Raw genomic sequence first — 8,608 nt, 5'->3', positions numbered from 1 at the left:
TTGGGTGATAAAATCTTCAGGGTCTGGAGACGTGGATGCTGGACCCTTGGTCCATGCCAGAACAACAGCTTTGGGAGGTTGCCTGCAACAACTAGTAATGATCACTTCAGTGACAACCTATGGGTGTCCTGAAAGAACGGGAGCATAGGGAGCCACTGCGGAGCAAACGCAAGAATCATTTAGCAAAAACAGAGGGGATGAAACACTGAGATGCAGGATCTTGATCCAAGGAACCTGGGTGAACACCCAGTGGAGGTCTTTGCTGGTGCAGTGCACTGCAATTGCTGCAACGAGCAACGAGTGAAGGTAGCTGCGAAGAGAAAATGAGACCTTCACTTTCATTGCTTGGCATCAAAGATAACTCATGGTATTTACTTAAGGAAAGCAATTTGAGAGAGACACAGGCTGTAAATCTTCAGATGTCATTGCTGGACGAGAGCCAAAGAGCCTCTCAGCTCTGTCTGTGTGAAGTCCCAGTTCACCTAATGGGGGTATCTGCTTCACTGATGAAGACAACAATGTCATGTCCTGTCCCATGATAGGATGAACCCCAGCGAGACCCAAGACTGGGTTAGGGGCCAGAAAACTGTGTGTGCTTGGTGAGGACCTTTTCTGTGGAGACCTGACCCTCACTTGGACGCAGGGCCTCTGACAGCTGCTCAATGCTACCTCCTTCTCCTCCATGATCCCACCCTTGGGAGGTGTATTTGCACCATGAATACAGATCAGGAGCAGCATCCAGCAGCTACAGCATCCCCCACACCTCCTTTTGCAAGATACAGGTTATCTGCACCAGTTTGAGGAGGAAAGCATGGATGACTCCCCAGATTACTATTGCCTGCTACTGTTGTCTGAAAGGAACTTGCTGGTCTATGCGGCATGCTGAGGAATACCTGAAGGTGAGGGATGCTGTAGCCACGGCAGGGTAATCAGGAGCTTCAGCAGCACAGGTAGTGCTAGATGTACTCCAGCTGGATCTTGCTTCTCCCCCTTCAGTACAGGCTTGCTTGGTTCATTTGGGTTTTTTTCTCCCTAGGGTTATTTTCAGCAGGTGACCAGGATTGGCTCTGTAAGTCTCATGAAACACTGAAGCACGTAGCAGTGGCCTGTTGGAAATCCATAGGAATAAAAGGAGAAGGGTGCCAGCGCTTCTCTGCAGCATGGAGGGAATGACTGTTTCTTCCCCTCCTTGAAGGACAACTTGGTGCGTGGCATTACAACCGCAGAGAGGAAAATCTTTGCTCTTCTGCTATGATTGCTGATATGGTATTGGATTGTGCGATGGGTCACACCTATTGATCACAGCAGGCTAAAAAAGAAACAACCCATAAATAACTCCTGACATCCCCAGCTGTGCCAGGAATCCTGAACAAAGGACTCTTGGGAAAGCTGTTGTTGGTATTTCTTTGTCCCTCTCCTCTGGAAAATGCTTGGGACAGGTTTGGTATAAGCCAGAGGACTGAGGCCCACTAAATGTTTTTGCAGGTGTTTTCTTAGCAGGGCTGAGTTATCTCATTCCTTAATCCAACTCGTCCTGGAAGAGCACCACCAGCCACGCTGGGATGGGGCATTGCTATTAATGTTCAGCCCTGTGCTGTTCCCATGTCTGCTCTTGCTAATGCCAAAACTGGTACATGGGCAGATGGTTAAGACAAGAAGGCAATGACTTTCCTGTTCATTCACTGAAGCTAGTAATTTCTTGTGCTGAATCTGGCCTTTGAATTAACGAAACTGCATGAATTGGGTAAAAAGATTTATAATAAATGCACGACTGGGAGGCTAAGGGGGGTTCATTTTTGGATTGTGCTGTCTTTAAAGAAACTCAGCCCCAGATGGTGCTGGGGTGGAGAAGAAAAGCATGGTCCCTGCAGAGCACCAGGGACCCATCTGGAGCTTCTGCCAGGACGCAATAATGGGAAAGGTCAAGAGTCTGTAAGAGATGCCATGGGGAGCAGTGGTGCCTGCGATGCTGAGGGGTGTAAACTACCGGAAAGGGACAGACAGACATACAGCAAGAGCAGGTAGGTCAGCCTCCCACCCAGCCCAGCTTGCTGCTGACCAGGGCCAGGGCATGAGGGGCAGCAAGCAATCCCTTCCATAAAGCACTTACTGATGCTCCACCGGATCCCACGTGCTCTCTGTGGACTGACCACAGCGAGGGACACGTGAGAAGAGAAGCTGGCCAGGCACCATGCCTTTCCTCCCCCCTGCCTCTTTCTTCCTCTCTCCCTCCCCCTCTTTCTTGTTTTTACACTGCAGAAAAAAAAAATTTCCCCACATAATGATGATTCGGCCAACAGGTCAAGTCAAGCATGATAGATTTCATTTTCGAGCTGGGGTCAGGCGGTAAATTGCCTTAATGCTGCTGGCACGGAGATTGCCGTACTGAGAGGCTCTTGCAAATGAGGTCCCCCCGGCATTGCTCAGACCTACCCTTTCTGCAGGAGCAACACCTCAGGTTGTTTGGGGGCTGGAGGGCCCAGCCACAAGCAAAAGGGGCTTTGAGAGCAGCACCACTCTTGTAACTCATGGCCTAGGGGCATTTTCCACTTTATAAGGGGCCACGGCAACATGCTTGCTTGATATATGAGTTATCTCTGCTGCCAAAGGGTCCGCAACATGGTATGGGACACACTGGGTATTTCATTTCCATGGCAGGAAGGAGAAGGCAGAAAATGACTTTTCTAGAGCCAGAGAAGTCCAAAGGGAGTGAGGAGTTGCAGGTTCCTTCCAGGGAGCAGGGCTGGTGCTGAGAAGGCTCTGATAAGAGACACCCAGGCCCTGATACGAACCCAAGAAATAAATCCATCCCGTTGCAGAGAGATGGGAGGGGAAGGTTTATTTAGAGAAACAACCGTGGGCTGTCTGCCCACATCAGGCTTTTAGCTGATGATCTGCACGTGCTGTATTTGGGGGCGGCTGGGGGAAGGAGTCCACTATTATAAGCCTTACAGCATCTCTACCAAACCCTGCTGAAGGCTGTGGAGGGCCTGATCCAGCAGGATCCCACTTCTAGTGTCTCCTTCTCTGACCTTGGCCAAATCAGAGACAACCCCACAGCAGGTCACTGATGGCAAACCCCAGCAATTCCTGAGAAACTGGGTCCTTTGAAGGACTACCCAAGATTTCAAATGTGCCCAGAAATTTGCATATGCTCTGATCATCCTCTGCCAGATGGGTAGGGAAAATGTGGGAAAAGGCTAAAGGGAGGGATGGTCTGGAGAGGGTGGAGATGGGTGGATTCGCCCACTCCTGAGCAGGATGCAGTCTGAAACACCAATATTCCTTGGGATCAATGGTGATCTGGGCACCGAAACCATTCCTTTCACGCTTCTCTTTCCTCCAGCCACAGCCAGCACCTGACAGCGATGTGAATCAGCATGGGATAATCTATCTCTTTCCTTCTCCATATCTGCCTCTGTTAAACATCCTCTGCTCTGGGGAAGGCTCTGTCCGCAGTAATTAAGGTGAATAGATCTCCTGTAGCAAAGGGCACTTCCCTGCTCGTTAACACAGGGGAGGACTCAGCAAGGGCATCTCTTCCTTGTCCTGGAGGAGGATGCAGAGTAAACAGTCCTGGGTATCCCAGGGGGGCCTGCTGCTGTGGGGTGCCAGGCATTCAAATGTGTGGTTGGAGACATGTCAACATGCTCAAAGGTTTTGGGGTCCTAGGCTCAGCTGTGCTCTGGGGTCAACCACGTATGATTGCATTGGGGGAGTGGGGAAGCTTTGGTCCAAGCCTGTGCTTGCACAGGGAATGGAACTCTGTCCTCATTATTGCAGGGACTGAGACCTTCCTCTGTGAGTTAGTTTGATTCGTCTTGTTGGAGCTCAAGTGTACTTTACCATCCCAGCTAGCTGCAGCTCCTCTCAGCATCCCATGGGTGTCTGCTAGCTGGGCTGGAGCAGGAAGGGCTGAATGGCACTAGCTTGATGGCTCTGGGAGGTGCTCCTCCATTCTTCTCTCAGCCTTTCAGCTCTAGGAGACAGAGGAAGGATGCTGAAGGATCTTGCCCCACCAGGCTCTCTTGAACCCTGTAAGAAAGCCTTGAAAATACATTCACTTCGTGGGCTAGTTTGCTCCAGCCTCTTCTTCTCATATGAGAGTAGAGATGCTTTTCCTACCCTGAGTTTACCTGCAGGAGGTGACAGAAGGGAAAGAAACCCTCCCTCATTTGCAGTGTTTGCCCTGAAAACTTATGTCCTGGTGCAAAATCAGCCATGGAACAGGTTGGGTGGCTATTCCTGTGTTCACCCCCTGGGTCCCACAGACAGCAGCACCACCAAAACGCATTTCTCAGCCCGGCCTTGCAGGCTCCCTGCTCTGCCTGCTGTCTTTGTTGCTGACACAGCACCATTTTGCCAATACTGCTCATCCTCCATCCTTTCCTCCTGCCTCTCTCTGCAAGGATGCTCTGTGATGTGCCCTGGGTAAACCTCCCAGGAGCCAGCTTGGATAGAGGGGGGAAAAAACAGGGCCATTAGTGCATGGAGCAATGAGGTCAAGAGGGCTTTCATGCCTCAGCATCTTAACTGAAATGGGCTTCCCATCCTCCCCCGCTCCCCGTGCCCACCAACTCATTCAGGCTCTGTCAAGGGCACCCAGCTAACAGCTCTCCTGGCCTGGTGCTGTGCACTCTGCATCCCCAATGAACCACTCACATCCCTTTAATTAAATGTCAAGATATGCAGGTTTTTTTTAAGAGCCTGTGCTCAGAAAGATTCATGGAGAGCTCAGTTAGTGTGTAGTGAGGAGGCAGATGGGGGGGAAAGCTTCAGGTTGGAAAACTGTGGAGAAAACAGGGATTCCAGACACATGGGATCAGGGTACTGTCTTAAATTTTCCTTGGCTCTGATCAGACCTGAACTGTGCTTCCCACCTCACCAGACTGTGAAAACTGATGAATGCAATCATGTCTCTTGAATGCAGAAGAAAACCCATCTCTGAGATTTTTCATGTGATGAAACTGTTAAGTCCACTAGATGAGCTTGGAAAGCAGCACAATTAAAACTGATAAATGCTTACAGCCAGGCTACATCTGCTGGAAATACTTTGGGTTGTTTATTTGCAAAGATCTGCTAAAACCAGCCACCTCCATGCCTGAGGTGCAGCTCCTTCACCTCAAAAACCATGGCCAGTCCTGAGGCATCACCCCCAGAGGAAGCCAGACGCCTGGCATCAGCGTGGGATATCCTGAAGGGCCAAAACTGTTTTCATGCAGCAAAGGGCTGGCTGGCACGACCCTTCAGAGGTCTGGGTAGATGTTACCATCCCTTGTTGCTTCTCCATACCAAGTCCTCTGAAGCCACCTCCTTTCCTGTGTGCCTCCTCATTAAAGATATCCTGTAAAAGGTGCATCAACTGATGTGGTGCTTTCTTGCAGTTGATGGAGGGCTGGATGCCGAGTGCTGGCGCTCTCAAAGGAAGTGTTCGGGTGTTTCAGTACAAATTGTCCTCCCAAGGAGGCTTGGAGGTGAAGCACGAGAAGAGGCAGCACAGCAGGAAGCAGCAGGCAAGACGGAGGGCTAGAGGCAGGACACATTCATCTTCCCATGGTCCAGTGCCAACTGTAAATGCACGCAGCTCTTGCCCCAGGTCACCACCTTGGGTCAGCTTCATCTGCTCTCTGGCTCACTGCTTCAGCCTCAGACCCAGCCAGAGTCAGTGTTGCACCTGGAAAAAGCCTTTTCTAATCTTGATAAACTTTCAAATCTCAACATATATCTTGCAGTGATGACAGTGGTATTTTGGAGTTGCCCTGGTAGGAAGCAATGCATTTTTATCAGCTTCTGGGGAGCCCACAACACAAGCAAATTTGGAAAGCAGAGAAATTTAGGGTTCCAAAATAACCATAATTTCTCCAGAAAAGCACTTTAGCAGGGCTTCTCACATGACAATATGAACAGGCAACTGACTCCAGCCCTAGGCTCCCCTCCATCTCCCCAGGCTACAGTGGGAGATGATGTAGTTCGAAGTTCAGGTGAGGTGATCTCCACCAGACCCCACCTTTCCACCTCAGCATTCCAAGCATGGCCCAGTGATCCCAGTGTGAACCTGAGGATGAGAGATCCTGGACTACCTGTGGTGTACAGCAATGGATGCATTCTCCATGTTGGAACACAGCTTCAGGGTTGCAATGCTTGTGCTTCCCACCCTCCCTCCCATCGCTCTGCAATTCACAGTTGCTTTTCGGTTTTGATACCTGTGACAGAGTGATGGAGGAGGCAGGAGAATGGTGGAGTGATCAGTTGCTGCACCGAAATAAGGAGAATGGTGCCTCTATTTGACAGAAGACCCACGACACAGGGAAAAGGAGACTGGAGAGAAGCACATCCAAGCTTTGGTGAAACCCTTCAAAATTTCTGTTTCAGATTTTAGAAACTGCTTGGGTAGGATGCCAGAAGGACCTGGGAAGCTGACTGGACTTCCAATACCAGTGTGTTGATCTCACCCTGGTGGGAAGTCATGAGCTCCCCAATCCCAGTGGTCCTCACCTTCACCGTCGCGGGATGCTCAGCCATGCATGGCCTTGATGAAGCTGCTCCTTCTCATCAGTACATTTTGGGGGCCTTGTCTGTCTGGGAGGCATCACACTATGGTTCCTTTGGTGGGATCTCATTATGTGATGAGCTGAACATCTGGATTAAAATAGATCAAATAGACACTAAATCCTAAATAAGCCTGAGAGCTCAGCAGCAGCCATATGCTTCCTACTGACAAGCTCAAAAAAAATCTCTCCTTGCCATTAGCTCACACTACATGCAGTGTTTTGTTCTCCTCCAACCCAGCTCTCAGAACAAACCTTCCTGCTCTTTCTCCCCAGCCATCCCTGCTCTGGACATCCTCTGAACCAGTAGCCCGAGGCTAGGCAGGGATGTCTGAGGGCACACATCACATCTGCGCTCTGTTAACTAGAAAATGGGTGGGCATTTACCCCACTGTGCAAAAGATTTTGTGACGTTAATTAAAGGTATACTACTAATAATAATCAAAGGGAGTTGAAAAAGAAAGAAACCCAGAGCTTTGTTGTTTAGTGTTCATGCTTGGCTCAGACAGGGGGTCAGCTAGCAAAAATCCTGTAACAGCACTGTAAATATTACTGTTTTGTTACCTGTATCCCTTTGAAGTCAAGAGGAATGCAGAGGTCTAGTGGCTCTGAGAGCAGCTGCTTCTTGGTTGAGGAACATGGAGGGTGGGATGGACCCAAGGGCACTGCAGATGCAAGAGGATGCAAGACCTGAAGAAATGCTGCTCTTCCCTGGGCATCACGCAGGCCATCTCTGCATCGTCTCTGCAGCCTGCTGGGGCTGCTCCAGGCAGGAGAAGACAGCCTGTGACCAGTCTCAGCTCCACTGAGGCTGGGTATAGCTGGTTCTGCTGATGCCACATCTGGGTGCAAGCATTACTCCAGGGAGGACTCAGGGATACAACTTTTCAACACTGCTTTTATGGCCTGGTAGCGCAGAAAATAAGGTATGACCATTGCCTTTAGGTCATGGGCTTTATTTAACTTAGCAAGACAAGGGCTAAGGTCTTGTGAGGCCTTGGCAGACTTGTGTTGGCCTGAGCTTTTTTTAGCCGGTTTTAGCTGTAACAGCGTATTGCCCAATGGTCAGATGAATGTTGCTGGCTGTGACAGCCAATCTGCCCAGCGGTCGGGTGATGAGTATCTAGCTTTAGCCAAGCTTTTTGCAATTGCGTGGTTTTGCCCTAAAAACATTCTACCAGTCGATAAAGGCCTAAAAAAAATAAGACATCCTTGCATAACCTGATCTGCAAACCAGCAAGACAGAACTGCCAGCAGCAGGTTGCTTCATGAGGTGTGAAAATAGCACCAGTGACCCCTCAACACCAACCAGGGCAACAATCCCACCCTCAGCACCTCCAGCTAAAAACCTGGGGTGCTGGTAATTTGCCATGACGACTCTAAGGATGAGTGGACGTGGCACCAGAGATGGTCAGAAGTCTATGTATAACAATCATAATTGCATTATTAGTGGGAATTAGCAGTAATTGAATAATTTGGACACTACACGTTAGTCTCACTGCAACAAGGCTAACAAAAATTACTTGCTTTATTCTTAATGAGACTAGCGCTAAACTCCCTGCTCTGTGCATAAGGTTTGGTCCCTTTTTGCCTACCGCTAGATTTTGAGTGTAACACTTCAAAGATAATAATATGGAAATGGCATCAGCTGCTGTACACTGAAAAATCGGGACAGCCCATGACCTAGGTTGGCTGGAGAAAGTCTCCCTCCTTCTCTGCTTCCTTTCCCCTCCCAGAACCCAGTTTGAGAGAGAAGATGGAGGTGGCTGAGATTTGGGTTGGATCGACCATTTATTATTCATTAATAATGAGATTAAATGGGAGCATGGGGGTGTCCCACTGGTGTCCCCTTTCCTCCATCAAGCATAGGCGTGGTGGCCCCAGGACATGACTGAAGGTGAGGGATGCACAGGGCAGCCTCTGTTCATGGGGGCCAAATCCTGCTGGGGAAGGTTGGAGGGCCTAATTTGGGCTCGCTGATGCCTCTTGGTAGAGGGAAGGATGAGATATTCACCTCTAGGATGCACAGCCCGAAGGAACCAGCTCTCTGTTCGCAGAGA

This window comes from Numenius arquata, chromosome 5 (assembly GCF_964106895.1).
Source record: "Numenius arquata chromosome 5, bNumArq3.hap1.1, whole genome shotgun sequence".
Lineage (NCBI taxonomy): Eukaryota > Metazoa > Chordata > Aves > Charadriiformes > Scolopacidae > Numenius > Numenius arquata.
Note: the sequence above shows the minus strand (reverse complement) of the source record.